Genomic DNA, 20,314 nt, shown 5'->3' with positions numbered 1-20,314 from the left:
TCAGGTGAGGGACCTAGTTGATGGCAATCTTACGAGAGCGGTGTCCTCGATCAAATCCCAGAGGACTTTCTGGTGGATGCTGCTGCTGTCGGTGGCCGGTAGAATAGCGCTTTTAAAAATGGTAGTCCTACTGCGTCTATTGTATTTCTTTTCAAACCTTCCGCTCTATGTTCCTCCCAGTTTCTTTGGACTTTGGAATCAGTGTTGAGGGAATTTATCTGGAATGGGGGCCGTTGTAGGGTCGCCCTGAAAAAACTGTACTTATCGTTGGAGAATGGTGGGCTGGCGGTCCCTAATCTAAAGCACTACTACTTGGCTTCTCAGCTCCAGTGGGTGTCCACATGGCTGGCGGGCCTTCATCTGGTCGACACGGCATCTGAGCGGGGTGCTTGGTCTCTGCTGCAGGTTTCGCACTTATTTCATCCACTCGCACGTGTGCCAATGCCGAAACTATTCCTCAAGGTGGCGTATAGCTGTTTTCGTAGGTCCCTCCGTCTCACTGGGCGTGTGGTCCTATTTGCGCCGGCCTTGGTGCTGTTGGGCACGCCGCAAGGCCCCAGGATTACGTTGGGCTTGGAGCTACACACGTGGCATGAAGTGGAGTTGTGTACGCTAGGTGATCTCTATGAGGATGGCCAGCTGCTTTCGTTCTCTAGGCTTCAGGAATTGGGGCTGCCGTCAGGGCAGTTTTTGCTATACAATTAGTTTTTGAGGGCTCTGAGATCCAGGTGGGGAGATGTGTCGGTGGCTCCCCCCAAGCATTTGCTGATACAATACCTGCAGGTGATGGGACGGGGCGGCGATTGATCAGCTGGTTCACAGACGCGCTGCGGATGCATACTGTTCTCGAATGCGATGCGTTGCGCGAGGCCTGGGAGGAGGATGCAGGCAATTTAATTTCCGAAACGCAGTGGAGGTTAGCTCTTTCTGGCCACCTTAACATACCCCGCAACTCTAGATTTTGTTTAATTCAATTCTACATTGTTCACAGGGCCTAACTCACTACAGCTCTAGTGAACAGATATTTTGCTCGTCAGGATGCAGCTTGTCCCGCTGCTTTTGTGTAGATGTGGATTTGTTCCATATGCTATGGTCCTGCCCCCTCTTGAGCTGCTACTGGAAAGCAGTGGTGGTCTGCCTGTCGGAGTGCACGACGCAGGGGGTTCCGTTCACCCGAGAGGCGTGTGTGCTGGGACTTTTTCCCAGAAGTGTGCGGCATAGAGCTGCGGTTCGATTTACGGACCTGGGACTGATCACAGCTCAGCGTCTGGTAACTCGTAGGTGGAAGTCATCGGGCCCTCCGTCCGTGCAGACCTGGAAATACTCCTTTGAAGTGTGGGCGGGGCAGAGGGAGTGGCGTTGAAAAGAGAAGATGTTTTGGGGCTGCGCAAATATCCGTTGTCAGATAGCTGGGAGGATATGCTACTGCGCCTGCGGAATGTGAGTGGGGGCTCTGCTGTGGAGGAATCGGTCCAGGGCGGATATATGCCTGCTGGGGGAGTGGAGCGATGCGTAGGGGTGGTGTGTGCCTGATGGCTTGATTTGATGCAGAACTAGTGTGCTGAAGGGTGATGTTGATCAGGATCCACTATGGGGCTCTGCCCCATCAGCTGGTATATGTTGGGTTGTTGCAGATTAGTTCCCATGCTGATTAAGGCGCGCTTGAATGGTAATTTGATGCCTGCATAAATAGTATCCAGCAGTTGTTATTGTTCGTACTGTTTGTTTTTAATCTGTTCACAGGACAAGGACACCTATGCTTCGAGCCCCTGGCGTATGCATACCGTGCTCCCGAATTGCATAACTATCACTGGTGGGCCGGTGGAGCTTGGGTTCATCATGGTTTAACAGATGGGTTGGATTCTTGGCTACATCTTGTTATGACGCCTGTCTTTTTTTTGTAAGTGGGTATCCTAGTGAATTGAAATTGCACAATGGCAATTATCCAAATGTTAGTGTTTTTTTGGTGTTATGATGAGATAAAAAATGCTAATAAACAGATTTATAAAAAAAAAGTGATTGACACTTTCGAAGAGTTAAAATAGTTGCAGAGTAATGTCGACAAGGAGGAGAAACGTTCATGGAGTTAAATGAAATGTTTTCAAAGACAGGATGAATTTTGGGTTTCTAAACAGGGTCAACTGGTTTTGCCAAATAGCATGTTGTTTCAAATGGCAAGGTACTATCTTGGTCAGGCACACATTGGGAGGGATGCCATGGTTCGTCTGTTCAAAATTTATTGGTTTAACCCCAAGTCTAGACAAGCAGCTAAAGCCGTTTGTCCTCGCTGTGTCATTTGTCAGCAATCAAATGCAGGGAAACGGACAGTGGTAATTTGAGCCACGTTGGAAGAGCAGGAGGTCCATTCAGCAAAATGCAATTGGATTTTATTGAGATGCCTGTGTGCGGAAGTTTGAGATATGTGTTGGGGATTGTTTGCATCCTTGAAAAAGATTGATGAACTGAGCTGTTGAAACAATCTGAGAAACATTTTTGAGAAAGAAACTGTTGAACGTAACCGGAAAAGACATTGATAACCTGATTTGACTTTTTGAAACCTGATTTTGACAAGCTGCTAACTGAATTTTGACAAGGAAGAAGAGTTCCTGGAAGTGAAACTGAATTGCTGAAAGAAGGATTGTCTATTTTTGATTTTGGCTGCAAGGTTTTTTCCAAGATACTCTGCTTTCTGATTCTTTACAGATCATGGCTGACTTTGATAAGCACGTTAGAGATGCTAGGTGCTGTAAATATATGAGTATTGGTTTGGCAATTATATGTGGAATATTGTTTATAGTATTGATTGTCTGTTCTTGATGCAAAGGGAGCCAACCATACTTCTGTTTTTGAGACTACTACACTAACAGCTTTAGAGAGGTTTAAGCTAGATGAGAAGTATTTGCATGATTATTCCAATGCACAAGGAGATCTTTCTTCTAAAGTTTTCTATCGCTTGTTGAGTGAGTATGTTGAGACGATGGATATGAAGGATTGTATTGTGTCTATGCAGATTCCTTCATCACTCGAGGAAGGAGTCACCTATCATAGGGCCTGATTCCGACCCTGGCGGTAAAAACCGCCAGGGCCGTGGTCCGCGGGAGCACCGCCAACAGGCTGGCGGTGCTCCTTTGGGCATTCTGACCGCGGCGGTACAGCCGCGGCCAGAAACGGAAAGTTGGCGGTGTACCGCCGACTTTCCGCTGCCCAGGGTAATCCTCCATGGCGGCGCAGCTTGCTGCGCCGCCATGGGGATTCTGACCCCCATACCGCCATCCTGTTCCTGGCGGTTTCGGCCGCCAGGAACAGGATGGCGGTATGGGGTGTCGTGGGGCCCCTGGGGGCCCCTGCAGTGCCCATGCCAAGGGCATGGGCACTGCAGGGGCCCCCGTAAGAGAGCCCCACTTTGAATTTCAGTGTCTGCTTAGCAGACACTGAAATTCGCGACGGGTGCTACTGCACCCGTCGCACCCCTTCCACTCCGCCGGCTCCATTCGGAGCCGGCTTCCTCGTGGAAGGGTGTTTCCCGCTGGGCTGGCGGGCGGCCTTTTGGCGGTCGCCCGCCAGCCCAGCGGGAAACCCAGAATAACCGCAGCGGTCGTTTGACTGCGCAGCGGTATTCTGGCGGTTCCCGTTTGGCTGGCGGCGCCCGCCGCCAGCCAAACTCGGAATCACCCCCATAGTCTGCCATCAACCTACGGAATAAGTTGTAGTCTATTACTAGCAAGGTTTTATAACCAGGAGTAAATTCAGTATTTCTAGTCTAATCACTACCTTGAGTTTTCGTTTGTTCCTATCATTAGATATTTGAGTAGAGTAGCTAAGGATAATGACAAAGTATTAGTTAGAGTATTCTTTGAACCTACATTGATGTTTGGTACAGCATATGCGCATAAGAACAACCTAACATGCTTGCTTACACCAGTAGAGAAAGGCTTCTTAGATCATACTGACGACAGGAGAAAGGCATTAAAGGAGAAATTAGAAAAAGACTTAGAGAAAAGGACTTACAAGAATGATTATGCTTATAGTGCAATTAAAACGCAAGGGAAATTAGCTTTAGATGCATTACATGTAGGGAAGCTTTGTATATATATACCAAAGTCGCGCACTGACACTTTGGCCCTCATTCTGACCTTGGCGGGCGGCGGAGGCCGCCCGCCAAAGTCCCGCCGTCAGATTACCGTTCCGCGGTCGAAAGACCGCAGCGGTAATTCTGACTTTCCCGCTGGGCTGGCGGGCGGTCGCCTTCAGACCGCCCGCCAGCCCAGCGGGAAAGAGGCTTCCACGATGAAGCCGGCTCGGAATCGAGCCGGCGGAGTGGAAGCTGTGCGACGGGTGCAGTTGCACCCGTCGCGTATTTCACTGTCTGCGCAGCAGACAGTGAAATACATGTAGGGGCCCTCTTACGGGGGCCCCTGCAATGCCCATGCCAGTGGCATGGGCACTGCAGGGGCCCCCAGGGGCCCCGCGACCCCCCCTACCGCCATCCGGATCCCGGCGGTCCGACCGCCGGGATCTGGATGGCGGTAGGGGGGGTCGGAATCCCCGCGGCGGGGCAGCAAGCTGCGCCGCCGCGGAGGATTCAATGGGGCGGCGGTACACTGGCGGGACCCCGCCAGTGGTGCCGGTCCGACCGCGGCTTTACCGCCGCGGTCGGAATCCCCATTGGAGCACCGCCGGCCTGTCGGCGGTGCTCCCGCGGTCCTCCGCCCTGGCGGTCAAAGACCGCCAGGGTCAGAATGACCACCTTTATTTGTGGGTACGATTGAATGTAGGCATGTGTTTTTGTTTCAGAGTAAATGCACATTTATGTTGAATGGGCAGACCCTGCAATTCAGGGAATATCTTTTATTTGTGGACTTAATGCTTATTACCGTCTTCCAAGAGGATGGTATAGGACATGTTATTTGGGGATAGTTTTCCCAAATATTTACCAGACTGAGGATTTAAAAAAGTTTCAGAAAATGACTGAATTACATCATAACAGACAGAGCAGGGAGTCCTCTCCTGCGATAGTGGGAGATATGTTTGGTGCAGTGGTTCCTTTAGTGGGAGTAATCCTGAATTCGGTCACAATTCGAAAGTTGCCTACTATTGTAGATAACATGCTGACAAATTTTTCAGGGGCTATGCTCCCGATAGATACTGAATTGGCGGCGGATAGAGCTATGACTCTTCAAGCTCGTCTTGCTTTAGATATTCTTTTAGCGAAGGATGGTGGAGTCTGTAAAATGATTAACTCTAGGCATTGTTGCTCATACATTCCTAACAATAGTAAAGAGATAAAAGACTTAGGGGGTCATTCTGACCTCGGCGGTAAAAGCCGCTTACCGCCGGTCAGAAGGCCGCCACAATACCGCCGCGGCCGCGGTCAGCCGCCACGGACATTCTGACCCACAACTGCAAAACCTCCGAAAATCCGCCCTCCACTGCAGTCCGCCACATCAGCGGCCAGCGGTAAACTGGAGAAGACCAAACCTCCACCGCCACGCCAACAGAAATACGCCCATCCCATTATGACCCGCAAATCGACGCGGCGGTCATTCAACCGCGGTATTCCATTGGCGGTAGACCCCGCCGCGGTCAAAATACACACACCTTTACAAACCCCTACCACATTGGACAATTTGAAAGGCACACACCTGAAACACATACACACACCACTCCCACACATCCAATACCATATAAAACACACACCCACATCACCCACAAACCCCTACCAACAAAAACCAGAGACGAAGGAGAGAGAGAGACACATCAGAGAATAGATAGCCAGACACACAGAGGCACACCGCAACATCACACACACCACATAGAAGCACAAAGCACCACACACCAACACACACATCATCACATACACCACCCCACACCTCATAAACACCACCCCATGGCACCACAAAGGCACCCACGCTTTTCGGACCAAGAACTCCGGGTCATGGTGGAGGAGATCATAAGAGTGGAACCCCAGCTCTTCGGCTCACAGGTCCAGCACACCACCATAGCAAGGAAGGCGGAGCTCTGGCAGCGGATCGTGGACAGGGTCAACGCGGTGGGACAGCATCCCAGAAATAGAGAGGACATCCGCAAACGATGGAACGACCTACGGGGGAAGGTGCGCTCGATGGTCTCGCAACACAACATCGCAGTGCAGAAGACTGGCGGGGGACCCCCACCCACTCCACCCGAATTCACAACATGGGAGCAAGAGGTACTCAACATCCTGCATCCTGATGGCCTCGCTGGAGTACACGGAGGGATGGACTCTGGTAAGTACAAGGCCAACCACTTCACCCCCCCCAGCATGCTAACCCCCACCCTCACCCCCAACCCCCCAGCACACATCCTCCCTGAGAATGTCTCCCCAGCACAACCCACCCAACACCAACCCCTGCATGCCACCCCCAAACTATGGACACCCATCACCTAAGCATGACCACTGCACATACCCATCACCCCCCCCCACAAAACACCCTCACAACACCTCCCCCAAGAGAATGCCAGCACTGGGGGACAAGGGCACCTATAAAACGCAAGCTAATGCACACACAGAAACAATAACCATACCCTCTTACCCCATGCAGGACCCGAACGACAACACACCGGTCAGGAGGGACCAGAAATGTCCATCCCACCCCCGGAACAGGCCACTAGTGATGACAGCAACTCTGTCGACCTGGAACCTGACGACCAGCCCGGACCATCGGGGACCTCTGGGCAGTCAGTTCCCCTCACCCAGACACAGGCCACTGCAGACCCAACACCCTCTGGGAACAACCGCACAGCTCCCACCCAGCGGGCCCATGCCTCTGTCTCTAGGACAGGTCAAGCAGCGGTGTGTCTACCACTACAGGGCCCCCAGGGTAACCCACCAACCCAACAACAACAGGGACCTGGGGGCAGTGGGAGTGGGCACACCATCCAGGGGACAGAGGCCCAGGGAAACAGGGCAACTCGGAGGGCTGCTGTGCGACAGGGGGGGGGGGGAGAGGCCCAGGGAACCCACTCTCCAAGAGGCCCTCACCACCATCATGGCTGCCTACCACCACTCACAAGAGACGATGGCGACGGTACTGGCCAGGTTCCAGGAGATCCAGGCACAGCAGGAGCAACGCTACATGGGGTTCAGCGACCAACTCAGCAACATCTCAACCGCTATGGGGAGCATAGTCCAGGCCCTGAACCGCATAGAGGACACGTTTCGTGACCATGTGGCATCACACAGGGCCCCTGTCACTAGCCAGGAACAGGAACAGCCTACCACCTCCGTCGGCGCTAGTGGACAGGAGGCCCCACCACAACGACAGCCCACCAGAACCCCACCTCCTGCTGAAGAACAACCGCCCCGCAAAAGGAGCCTGAGATCCAAAAAACCGACAGAGTAGGATGTCAAGTCCCCCGCCGGCATCACATACCCCCTGAAGTCCTCCCACTGTCCCACATTGCCACCCTGTCAAACCTTGAACTGCCCCTGCTCCATCCTGCCACAGGCATATGGACAATGCACCTGTGAGACTGAGAACTGGACTCCGCCATGGACATTACTCCACCCCCACCCATCACTGTTTCACTATCATGTACCAATATCTATGCACTAATAATAAATCACACATTGCACTGAAATCAATCAGGACTCAGCCTGTCTTATTTACAAATGTATGACACATTACATATCAATTACGTATTGTGAACATTGTGAATTACACATACCGAGGTAACTTAGCATTAGTCCATGGGCCAACCAAGCCGAGGTCACGCAGTGGCTCATACAGCACAGAAAAGGGAAGGGAAAATCAAACATCATGTTCATAGGTCTGGGGGGAAACCGACAAAGTTGAGATGCAGGAGGCTTTCAGGAAATGTAAAATGGCATGGGTGATCATTACCTGTGTGCTACTGGAAATACTATGCTATTACTCTGTCCCTGTTGTCTGTGTCGTCCTCTGAGTCTTCCTCCTCTTCACTCTCCGCAGGCTCCACAGCTACTTCAACACCACCATCTGCACCATCCTCCTGCAGGAAAGGAACCTGACGTCGCAATGCCAGATTGTGAAGCATACAGCAGGCCACGATGATGTGGCACACCTTCTTTGGTGAGTACATCAGGGATCCCCCAGTCATATGCAGGCACCTAAACCTGGCCTTCGGGAGGCCAAAGGTCCTTTCGATGATCCTCCTAGTTCGCCCATGGGCCTCATTGTACCGTTCCTCTGCCCTGGTCCGGGGATTCCTTACTGGGGTCAGTAGCCAAGGCAGGTTGGGGTAACCAGAGTCACCTATTAGCCACACACGTTGTCTCTGTAGCTGCTCCATCACATAGGGGATGCTGCTATTTCGCATCACATACGCGTCATGCACTGACCCTGGGAACTTGGCATTTACATGGGAGATGTACTGGTCAGCCAAACAGACCACCTGGACATTCATCGAATGATAACTTTTTCTGTTTCGGTACACCTGCTCATCATCTTTTGGGGGTACCAAAGCCACATGGGTCCCATCAATGGCACCAATGATGTTGGGGATATGTCCAAGGGCATAGAAATCACCCTTCACTGTAGGCAAGTCACCCTCCTCTGGGAAAATGATGTAGCTCCGCATGAGTTTCATCAGGGCAGACAACACTCTACTCAAAATCTTTGAAAACATAGGCTGAGACATTCCAGATGACACGGCCACTGTAGTCTGGAATGACCCACTTGCCAAAAAATGGAGGACTGACAAAACCTGCACCAGAGGCGGAATCCCTGTGGGTTGGCGGATGGGGGACATCAGGGCTGGATCCAGCTGGGCACACAGTTCATGGATAGTGGCACGGTCAAGTCTGTATCGAAGTATTATATGGCGTTCTTCCATTGTCGACAGGTCCACCAGCGGTCGGTACACGCGAGGATTCCTCCTTCTCATCCCAAGTCCCAGCGGACGGTGCCTAGGAAGGACAACATGGAGCACAGAGTCAGCCAAACCACAGGTACGTACAGACAGCTTGCACAGTTAAAGAATGGCAATGGGTTGAAAGGCGTGTATGTGTGGCAATACAAGGCCTAGGCCTGTGTGTCGCAGTCAAAATTAAGCTATGTAGGCCCTTGAAATGGCGGCTGCCTGACCTGTGAAGTGGGACAATGGGATGTGAGGTCAATGCGCTGGCGGGGCACACCGTGGCGGAAGGCGGTCGAAGACCGCGGCGCAAAGCCGCATTGGTTAACATTGAAGCCTATGGGTTTCAGGAGCCAATGACGAAGTGCGCCGGCGGTCGCGGTACGCACCGCCGCGGTACGCACCGCCGTGGGCGTGACCGCCATTTTCTATCTGCTTAATCACTCGAGACCTGATCATCCACAGGAGAGGACCTTTACTGCAAGTGCTGCTGTGACCTCGGTCTGGAAGATACAATGGCTGCTGCGACTGGGGAAAGGGCCCCTGCCTTCACGTCTGAAGAGTTGGAGAAGCTCGTGGATGGGGTCCTCCCCCAGTATGCGCTACTCTACGGTCCTCCAGACCAACAAGTGAGTACACCGGGTGCACATGGAATGGGCTATGCCTCTGTGGATTGGGGTGGATGTAAGTTGGTGGGGTGGGGGGCTAATGAGGAGTGCAACGCCCGACAGATGAGAGCATGTGCCATATGGCAAAGTTGGTGGGGGGGGCCAATCACATCTAACATGCAGGTCATTGATGATTTCCTCCTTTCCACCCTGTACATGTCAAATAGGTCAGCGCCCATCAGAAGATAGAGATTTGGCGTGCCATCGCCAAGGAAGTCCGGAACTTGGGGGTCCACAACAGACGGGGCACCCACTGCCGCAAGAGGTGGGAGGACATCCGCTGCGGAACAAGGAAGACCGCAGAAACACTGCTGGGGATGGCCTCCCAACCTAGGAGGGGTGCCAGTCGCACCATGACCCCCCTGATGTCCCGGATCCTGGCGGTGGCCTACCCAGAATTGGATGGGCGCTTTAAGACATCACAGCAGACACAAGGGGGTGAGTATCAGCACATTCTCCTATCTTTCTGCGCAGTGGAGGCGTCTTGGTGGGGGAGGAGGGCTGTGGGTGACATTAGGCCAGGGCGCTTTCTGTAGTGTAGTCCTCTCCCTTAGGCATGGCCCTGTGCCCCCGGCCCCCACCTCGGTAGGGTGACAAGTACAGCCATTGAAGGTCCAGCATCTCCCATGTGCGCGTTTGACGTCTCTTGGCCTGTTGTCCTAGTCAGTAGTACTGAGTAGTGTACCCCGAATGCGCGGCTTAGTGCATTAGGCTCCTGTGTCTGTCCTCTCCGCCAACGGTGTTGACATTGCATGCACTCAACCTGGTCTTCTTTTTTCTCCCCCCACCCTTTCTCTTCATCTTCTTGTGCATGTGTGCATTAGCATCATCAGGCGGAGGAGATTTGGCATCGGAGCACGAGGGAGCTGCAGGACACAAGGCCCCGGTGGGCCCAGGAACAGACACCGAGGGCACCAGTAATCCGGAGGTCGAGGGGAGCACCACGACGGGGACCGCTGGTGAGAGCAGCGAAAGCGACACGTCCTCGGATGGGAGCTCCCTAGCGGTGGCGGCAACATCCGTGCCCCCCGCCTCTACAGGTACAGCCGCCACCCAGCGCACCAGCCCCGCACTCCCAGCAGCCCCTCAGTCTTCGCTCCGTGCCGGTTCGCCCAGGAAGGCGCGCGTCTCCTTCGCCCCAGGCACCTCAGCCCCTGCCCCTGTTGCCCCTGCTGCCCTCAGTGTGGAGCTCATTAACCTGGTAAGGACGCTCATTGTTGGGCAGACGACCCTTTTGAATGCCATCCAGGGTGTGCAAAGGGAGGTGCAACAGAGCAATGCGTACCTGGAGGGCATTCATTCAGGTCAGGCTGCCCATCAACGAGCGTTCACTGCTCTGGCCTCAGCACTGACGGCAGCCATTGTCCCTGTTTCCAGCCTCCCTCTTCTTACTGCCTCCAGCCTTTCTCTGTCTCCTGTTCCTCAGCCTATCCCATCCACACCATCAGACCAGCCTGCACACACCTCATCACCCAAGAGCAGCTCATCCAAACACAAGCACCACAGATCCCACAAACACTCACCCAAGCAACACCCAGATGCAGACATGCCAACAGCCACTGCCACCCCTGTGTCCCCCTCCTCCTCGTCTCCCTCCTCCCTCCCTGTGACGTCTACACTCACACCTGCATGCACCCCAACATCAGCCAGTGCTTCCATCACCACCTCACCCTCCAGTACAGTCCACACTCGTGCAGTCACCACCCCCACTGCCATTTACACATCCCCTGTGTCCTCTCCCACTGTGTCTGTCACCCCCTCTTCCAAGACACACAAACGCAGGCAGCCACCCACCCAACAGCCATCCACCTCACGACAGCCTACAGCACCAGCACCTTCACCCAATGACAGCACACCTGACTCTCCTACAACCACCTCCTCTACCTCCACTTCCATCTCCACTTCTCCTACCCTTTACCTTGGCCCTAAAAAACTTTTCCTGGCTAACCTTGACCTCTTTCCCCCCGATGAGCTCCCCCATCCATCTTCAAAGAGTCCCAAGAGAACCGCAGCCACCACCAGCCCAGCTTCGGGTGTCACTGTTGTGCATGGGTTCTGGAGCCCACCCTTTGCCAGCAGTGACACATCGATCAGCAGCAAGGACACGTCCAGCCCCCCCCCGGCAAGAGGACCCGCAAAAACAAGGGCCGCCGTGCGAGGACCGACAGGGCTGCCCCCAAGGAGCAATGTGCGGCCACTTCACCACCCACACCATCTAGGGGAGGCAAGGGCCCGAGAGCCCCATCAAAGGAGCGGAAGGGCAGCAGGAGCGCGGAGAAGGTGGACCCCACATGCCACATCCCAGCTGGGAAGGAGGACACTAAGGAGGCCAGGAGTCCGTCCCCGAAGGGTCCAGAAACGTCACGGTCCGAGGGCGACTGAGCCGGGAGTCCAGGCCAGGTCTGGCTCCCTTGACCTGCTGGATGAGCACCGCTGAACAGGGCCCGCGGGGCAGAAGAGCACCACTGAACAGGGCCCGCGGTGCAGAAGAGCACCGCTGAACAGGGCCCGCGGTGCAGAAGAGCACCGCTGAACAGGGCCTGCGGTGCAGAAGAGCACCGCTGAACAGGGCCCCGCCGTGGAGATAGGCACCGCTGAACAGGGCCCGCCGTGGAGAAGAGCACCGCTGAACAGGGCCCACGGTGCAGAAGAGCACCGCTGAACAGGGCCCCGCCGTGAAGATAGGCACCGCTGAACAGGGCCCGCCGTGGAGATAGGCACCGCTGAACAGGGCCCGCCGTGGAGAAGAGCACCGCTGAACAGGGCCCGCCGTGCAGAAGAGCACCGCTGAACAGGGCCCCGCCGTGAAGATAGGCACCGCTGAACAGGGCCCGCCGTGGAGATAGGCACCGCTGAACAGGGCCCGCGGTGCAGAAGAGCACCGCTGAACAGGGCCCCGCCGTCTCAAGCACCGCTCCGCTGTCTCGCCACCTCTCCGCTGGGCCCTTCCTGTCAAGCACCGCTCCGCTGGGCCCTTCCTGTCAAGCACCGCTCCGCTGGGCCCTTCATCTCAAGCACCGCTCTGCTGGGCCCTTCATCTCAAGCACCGCTCCGCTGGGCCCTTCCTGTCATGCACCGCTCCGCTGGGCAACGCCGTCTCAAGCACCGCTCCGCTGGGCCCTTCATCTCAAGCACCGCTCCGCTGGGCCCTTCATCTCAAGCACCGCTCCGCTGGGCCCTTCATCTCAAGCACCGCTCCGCTGGGCCCTTCCTGTCATGCACCGCTCCGCTGGGCAACGCCGTCTCAAGCACCGCTCCGCTGGGCCCTTCATCTCAAGCACCGCTCCGCTGGGCACCGCTGTCTCTCCACCTCTCCGCTGGGCCCTTCTTCTCAAGCACCGCTCCGCTGGGCCCTTCATCTCAAGCACCGCTCCGCTGGGCCCTTCATCTCAAGCACCGCTCCGCTGGGCACCGCTGTCTCTCCACCTCTCCGCTGGGCCCTTCATCTCAAACACCGCTCTGCTGGGCCCTTCATCTCAAGCACCGCTCCGCTGGGCCCTTCATCTCAAGCACCGCTCCGCTGGGCACCGCTGTCTCTCCACCTCTCCGCTGGGCCCTTCATCTCAAGCACCGCTCCGCTGGGCACCGCTGTCTCTCCACCTCTCCGCTGGGCCCTTCTTCTCAAGCACCGCTCCGCTGGGCCCTTCATCTCAAGCACCGCTCCGCTGGGCCCTTCATCTCAAGCACCGCTCCGCTGGGCACCGCTGTCTCTCCACCTCTCCGCTGGGCCCTTCATCTCAAGCACCGCTCCGCTGGGCCCTTCATCTCAAGCACCGCTCCACTGGGCCCTTCCTGTCAAGCACCGCTCCGCTGGGCCCTTCATCTCAAGCACCGCTCCGCTGGGCCCTTCCTGTCATGCACCGCTCCGCTGGGCACCGCCGTCTCAAGCACCGCTCCGCTGGGCCCTTCATCTCAAGCACCGCTCCGCTGGGCACCGCTGTCTCTCCACCTCTCCGCTGGGCCCTTCTTCTCAAGCACCGCTCCGCTGGGCCCTTCATCTCAAGCACCACTCCGCTGGGCCCTTCATCTCAAGCACCGCTCCGCTGGGCACCGCTGTCTCAATCACTGTTTATGGTTCACTGTGCCCACCATGCCTCCTCCTTGACCAGTAGAGACTGTCATCCACCTGATGGACTGTGGCTTTGCACTCCCCAGGATGGTCCAGTGGGCAGCCCACCCACTGTAGAGACATTGAGAGACTGTGGCTTTGCACTCCCCAGGATGGTCCAGTGGGCAGCCCACCCACTGTAGAGACATTGAGAGACTGTGGCTTTGCACTCCCCAGGATGGTACAGTGGGCAGCCCACCCACTGTAGAGACATTGAGAGACTGTGGCTTTGCACTCCCCAGGATGGTACAGTGGGCAGCCCAGCCACTGTAGAGACATTGAGAGACTGTGGCTTTGCACTCCCCAGGATGGTCCAGTGGGCAGCCCACCCACTGTAGAGACATTGAGAGACTGTGGCTTTGCACTCCCCAGGATGGTACAGTGGGCAGCCCACCCACTGTAGAGACATTGAGAGACTGTGGCTTTGCACTCCCCAGGATGGTCCAGTGGGCAGCCCACCCACTGTAGAGACATTGAGAGACTGTGGCTTTGCACTCCCCAGGATGGTCCAGTGGGCAGCCCACCCACTGTAGAGACATTGAGAGACTGTGGCTTTGCACTCCCCAGGATGGTCCAGTGGGCAGCCCACCCACTGTAGAGACATTGAGAGACTGTGGCTTTGCACTCCCCAGGATGGTCCAGTGGGCAGCCCAGCCACTGTAGAGACATTGAGAGACTGTGGCTTTGCACTCCCCAGGATGGTACAGTGGCTCCTCGTGGATCTGGCGTCGTGGACTCATGTGGCTGTGGTGCCCCCCCCTTCTCTTCCCCCTGAGGTGCCTGTAGTTTTTACATCTGATGCCCCTGCAGTGTTCTCTCCAAAGGACTCAGGTCTCCTGTGTGGGCTTTGCCCTTGTTTCTCAAAACTTTGGCCCACGGACATGATGAATTCGTAGGATGTGCAGGACTTGTTACTTCAGTTATACACTGATGTGTATGTCATTAGTTTTGTTGTGAATATCTTTCATGGTTGTACGATAATTTTCAGGAGCTTTTTGGTGCATAAATATTTATTCCAAATTTGATTATGTCCTAGCATTTTTCAGGGGTGTTTGGGTGGTGTCACTGTGACTTGTTGCTCTGCATTGGTGTGTACATAGTTGGGGGGGGGTGGGGGTCGCATATGTGTGTGCCCGTAACCTTTCGTCCTCCCCCCTCCCGTGTGTCGTAGGTGCAGTACTCACCATTGTCTTCTGCGCCGGACTTCGTACTCGTGGTAGATGAGAAGGTAGACGAGAGCAGGTAGGATGTTTAATTCGGGTTCCATGCTGTCCTCCTTCCTCCTGGAGTGCGTAGTGGTGAGCGTTTTCCCGTCCGTAGTCTGTTTCCGCCGTGTTTTTATCGGCGGTGCTCCCGCCCCGGAAAAGGTGGCGGATTGGTGAGTTGTGATAGTGTGGGCGGTACATTGGCTGCCGCCTGGCTGTTGGCGGTGACCGCCGCGCTGTTTGTTTGTATCGCCGTGGCGGTCGGAGTGTTAAAGTGGCTGTCTGTGTTGGCGGTTCCCGCCAGGGTCAGAATCCCATATTTTTTACCGCCAGCCTGTTGGCGGGTTGGCCGCCGCTTTAACACCGACCGCCAGGGTTAGAATCACCCCCTTACTTTCTAATCTGACTAATGCATGTAGTGATTTGAAGGAATTGAAAGAACTAGGTGTTTGGGAAAAGGTTGGCAAAGGGTTTGCTTCAGTGGGAAATTGGCTCAGCAACATTTGGAATGGGGTTCTATTGAAAATATTATAGGGAATACTAATTGTCTTGGTTTGTTTAATTGGGGTATTATGCAAATTATGTAAAAGGATTACATTGAAAAAGTCTAAGAATATTCAGAGGAGGGAAGAAAACAAGAGGGAAAGAATTTATAGGGAAAATTCAAGGAGAAGACAAAACTTTGAAGAAATTGATTTATAAAATTGTGGGTGGTAATTGGTGTGATGACACATTTATTCATCAGAGGAGGGATTGTTAGAGCAGGTGTCTTAACTAGAAATTACTAATGAGTGTTTATGTATTTGGAATAATGAATTTTGTAGAAAACGAATAACATAGAGAAAAATAATGCACACATTTGAAAATGTGACCTCGGAGAATGGCCACCAGTGATCACGAAATGTACTAATTAATGGTTAATACTTATGAAATGAATTAGATTAATGTAATAATATGTCATATTTAGGGTTATGAAGTATGATCTAGCTTATTTAGGCCTTAACTTAGTAAATGTCTTGGCCTAGTTTTGGCAGGACTCATGGAGAAGCTGTATTCCTCAGCGGTTAATACAAATTCTGATGGAGTGAATTAAACTGTGAAATGTTCATTGTCTTGTTAAAAGTGCTTAGCAGAAGATTTCCATCAGAATCAAGTAACAGGAGATGATGTCCCTAAAATTGTAACAAGCAGGGTGTGATGTGTGTGAGATGTACTTTCCTAGGGCGCAAACAATGAAGACACTGACTGGATACGAAGATGCAACAAATTTGTTACCTGACGAGCCGGATGATGAGGACATCGTAATGCGGACCAATCTAGTGTGAAGAGCGAAATATCAGAATTCATAGATTTGGGATAGAAATATTATTGGGTAGTGTATAAACGTATGATTAACTGACCAATGGGAAATTGGGGCATAGTTTGGGTGACTTTGATATAACAACGTGACAGAGGAAAATTATTCAGACTAGAGACTTCAGATTCTGTCATTGGGCTCATACTCTCTGACTGAGAGCCTGATGCTTTGCAGATCAATAGATTACCTGAGGACGAAGACTGATTCTGCTTGCTGACCCATACCGTGGATAGGTAGATATGACAATGTGACTGAATTGCATTTTTATGCCTTTTATTCTAGGTACCAAATGCGCTGTCTTGATTGTTTCCCTAGCTAGATGTTTTCCTAAATTTGTGTTCTAAATTGTTTGCATTAAGCCCAACATGCTGATGCTAATCTGGATTAGTTGAGGCTATACACATGACGACTGACGAATTGCAGGGACAGATGTCTGACAAACTTTATTGCTGAATTCTATGTATCATATATCACTATTGCAGCTGACTTTGCTATTGATCTGCACCGTTGCCTTACAATGTGTTGTGATTCAAGCTTTGATTAGATTGTGTTTCTTCCTTTGGTCAACCAGTATTGTTCTTATATGTGTTTCATATGATTTTGAGACCAATCTACATGACTTTAGCATTGTTAATATAAGGGAAATAAACTTATTAAATTTTACTAAAGGTGTGGTTATTCATGGCTTAAAGGTCATGGTGCGTGACAGTTACTGACTCCATTGATTATTGATTTTACTAATGGGTATTGATTATTGTGTATTGATTATTTGTTTTTTGTTCTGGAGCTGTGGTAAGAACATCTTAAACTAATCAAAATGTTCATCAACCTATACGCATCCCCTTGTAAGTTTACTTATTAAGGACTAACCCGCTAACAATGCCTCTGTCACTTTCCCCAGCTCTCTGAGGTTAATTGCAGTTGGCATGGGGAGGCTTTGAGAGAGAATAAGAGGGTGGGGGATGGTAAACAGAAAGTGAACCAGAGAGGGAGGAGAGAACGGGGAGAGAAGGACTGAGAGAATGGATGGATGGAAAGAGAGTGATTGAACGAAGAGTCAAAGGGAGAAGGGCTGGTTGAGTATTTTGCTAGGCTGCTTTTTGTTCCCCATTATGGTCCTGTAAGTGCAAAATAATTAGGTAGTATAAAATATCAAAATACACAAATGCACAGGAATGTCAGGAAGCACTTAAGAATTCTATCACAGGTGAACATGCTCTTACCATGATGACCTGTGTTCTTGGTTGAGGACAGGCATATTTGGTGACAGATGTATTAAAATCTGGTCACAAAATGATGGTCACAGTTTGCAACCAGTGTTTTTGAAACCAGAGTGCTAATTTGTGAAATAACTTATGTACTAATAGGTTGGATCACAAATTACTGAGTCTTAGGCCCATAATTATACTTTTTTTGCACCGCATTTGCGTCATTTTTTTATGCAAAAGCGGTGCAAACCTACAAAATATAATTGTGTTTTGTACGTTTGCGCCACTTTTGCGTCAAAAAATGACCCAAATGCGGTAAAAAAAGTATAAATATGGGCCTTAGTAGAGTTGCAATTCAGCATACCTCACAAAGATTAATTCTGAAAATTGTGACCTACTAGAAATCACAGCCATCACAGGGATGATGGCCAGCTGAGGTCGGTAGAACACCATGTCTGTGATTGCTTTTAAATAAAACACAATTGTTCTTTAAATGCAACTCATTTTCCTTAAATAAAAACGTGATGCTTTAAATCAAAAAAGATAAAAAGTGTAATTTTCATTTTTCAAGAGTAGGCAGTGGTCAATTGCACCACTGCCTACTCCTAAAGTACTTTTTTTCAACATTCAGAAAGTGGAAGGGGTCACTCCCTTTGAAGAAGTGGTAAAAAATTAATGTTTTGTTACCGGAATTCAGTCAAGAAACATTAATTCATACTATTCCAACTCGATAATTGAAAGGTAGGCCCTAAACATGCCCCTCCCAAATCCTGAATTTATATATGGTAACGTGTTGCAGAATAGCCATTTGGGTTTGATAAATAGAAGAAACCTTTTTGCGGCCCCAAAAAGGCTTCGTACATCTCGCCCTTAATTCTTGTGATGCCAGTTTTGATACATTTTGGTCCATTTCAATGAAAATAGCATATTACCCAATTTTGTTCAAAAGAAATCACATTGTCAGAAAAAAAAAAATTGTTATTCAAAAGAACTGTTTGATACCTGGGACACTGTAATTGACTACAAACACAAATTGTATTTGCAAGAAGCTATTGCTAAAACTCTAATTTAACGAATGATATTTTTAATTTCTTTTTTGTACCACTCGCAATTCTTGGTCAGAAAAGTATTTTTTTAATCAGACTTCTTTATGAGATTGTGGCTTCAGCTGTTTGTTTACCACTTAGATAAACACACTTGCAGATGGTGTATTTTCTATACAAAAGTAAGGTGAATGATTCTAAAACCCTTCTCTGTTGTCTTTTTGTCACTTGCATTGTGTATTATTTCTGTTCTTAAATGGGCCCTTCACGCGGTCACGGTACCTTGTTTGGAATTAGGCTCAGAGCGTCAATAACTTTCTGTAACCCAGGATTGGTGTCTCCGACCTGAAAAACAATAAATTGGTAAAGTGACTTCTCTCAGCTTTATTTTTTAGCACAGAAGAATAAACCAGACACCCTACACAAGGTCTAAATATTGCTTTGAAATATTATAAATAGCCAGCACTTATTTCATCATCTTCAGGAGTCCAGTCTAAGAATTGGACACACAGGGGGTTATTCTAACTTTGGAGGAGGTGTTAATCCGTCCCAAAAGTGACGGAAAAGTGACGGATTTACCACCAGCCGTATTACGAGTCCATTATATCCTATGGAACTCGTAATACGGGTGGTGGTATATCCGTCACTTTACCGTCACTTTTGGGACGGATTAACACTCCTCCAAAGTTAGAATAACCCCCACAACAGTCCTTAGTTAGGTATGCTGCGGTCAGGTGTTGGGTGTGATAATTATCCCACCCATTGAAATCCGACAGCCGGTGTCCCACATTTTTCGAATGCGAAAATTATCTCCTGTTCCAAGAGCCCTCAGTAATGGGAGATATATGGATCTTGGTGCTATTCGCATGTCCCGTTAGTGATCGGGTGTTAGCCCGTCTTCGGACTTCTTGCTTGTTAAATATTGGTAATACCTTGTGGACTTTTCAGATGGATTTGTCTTTGAATTGAGTACTTTAATAAGTGTCACAATGCAAAAGCAAGATGATTCAAAACAGACAGCAAAATTAAACATCAAAGTGGCATGCAGAGACGGTAAAGCAAAATAAATTATGAATAATATTAGGAGGAAATTATGGCAATCATTATCAGGATCGTTAGTCTTGTTTCAGAGTAACAGTTAATAAAAACTATTAAAAGTTAATTTGTGAAGCGAAGGTCCTAAGACCTCGACGTTTCGCTTGAAATAGTTTTATTTTCTATCTGTTTGAATGCCAGTGTTGACAGAACGTGGCATACGTGGCAGGTTATTTACTTGCATAGATATATTTTGTTGTGTTATTAAAATAAACCTTCTTGTTCCTAATACTGTAGTCTGCATAATGTAGCATGACATTAATGCGATCGCTGTTGTGCTAGAATATGAAACAAACAATTACTCTGGGAACCCATACGTTTTGTGTCAAGATATGGCAGCTGTAAGGGGGTGGAATCATGATGGGCAAAGTCATGAAAAGAAGAGTATGACAGTCAACCCTGCGACAAAGAAACCGACAAAAAGAGCAGTGACAGTAAATCTCTTGTGAGGTTATGGCATCTGCTTCAGATACCTTTCTGTGCCCTGCAAACATCAAGGGTAATAATAATAGCACAATAACTTCGATAGGTAACACCAGTGCTTAATTTGTAAATAAAAAGGTGCTGGTGCCCAAAGCCCTCCTCTTAAACACGCAGTTGCTGCAATAAAATGTAGGAACACGGAATACTGTGGCAGCGTAATACTGAAGCCATCTCGGGCCTCTTCAATCCATTTATAGCCCCCCCCCTGCCCCTTTAGCTCAATCTAGCAGCTTTCTGCTTTCTCCCTTTGTGACGCTTTTTCGTTTTTCCCTT

The 20,314-nt window shown here is 50.9% G+C and overlaps 1 long non-coding RNA gene across 1 annotated transcript in view; it reads right to left on the bottom strand.

Annotated features, from left to right (window-relative positions):
* LOC138282638 (uncharacterized) overlaps positions 1 to 18,808 on the bottom strand; it is a 76,699-nt gene extending 57,891 nt beyond the window's left edge. The window contains exon 1 of the long non-coding RNA XR_011200981.1: positions 18,746 to 18,808. This is a non-coding gene — a long non-coding RNA (uncharacterized lncRNA). The remainder of the gene's footprint in view (positions 1 to 18,745) is intronic.
* Positions 18,809 to 20,314: the final 1,506 nt, after the last annotated feature.

The sequence above is a fragment of the Pleurodeles waltl genome, chromosome 2_2, assembly GCF_031143425.1.
Source record: "Pleurodeles waltl isolate 20211129_DDA chromosome 2_2, aPleWal1.hap1.20221129, whole genome shotgun sequence".
NCBI classification, from domain to species: Eukaryota; Metazoa; Chordata; class Amphibia; order Caudata; family Salamandridae; genus Pleurodeles; species Pleurodeles waltl.
This window is presented reverse-complemented; position numbering and strand designations above follow the sequence as displayed.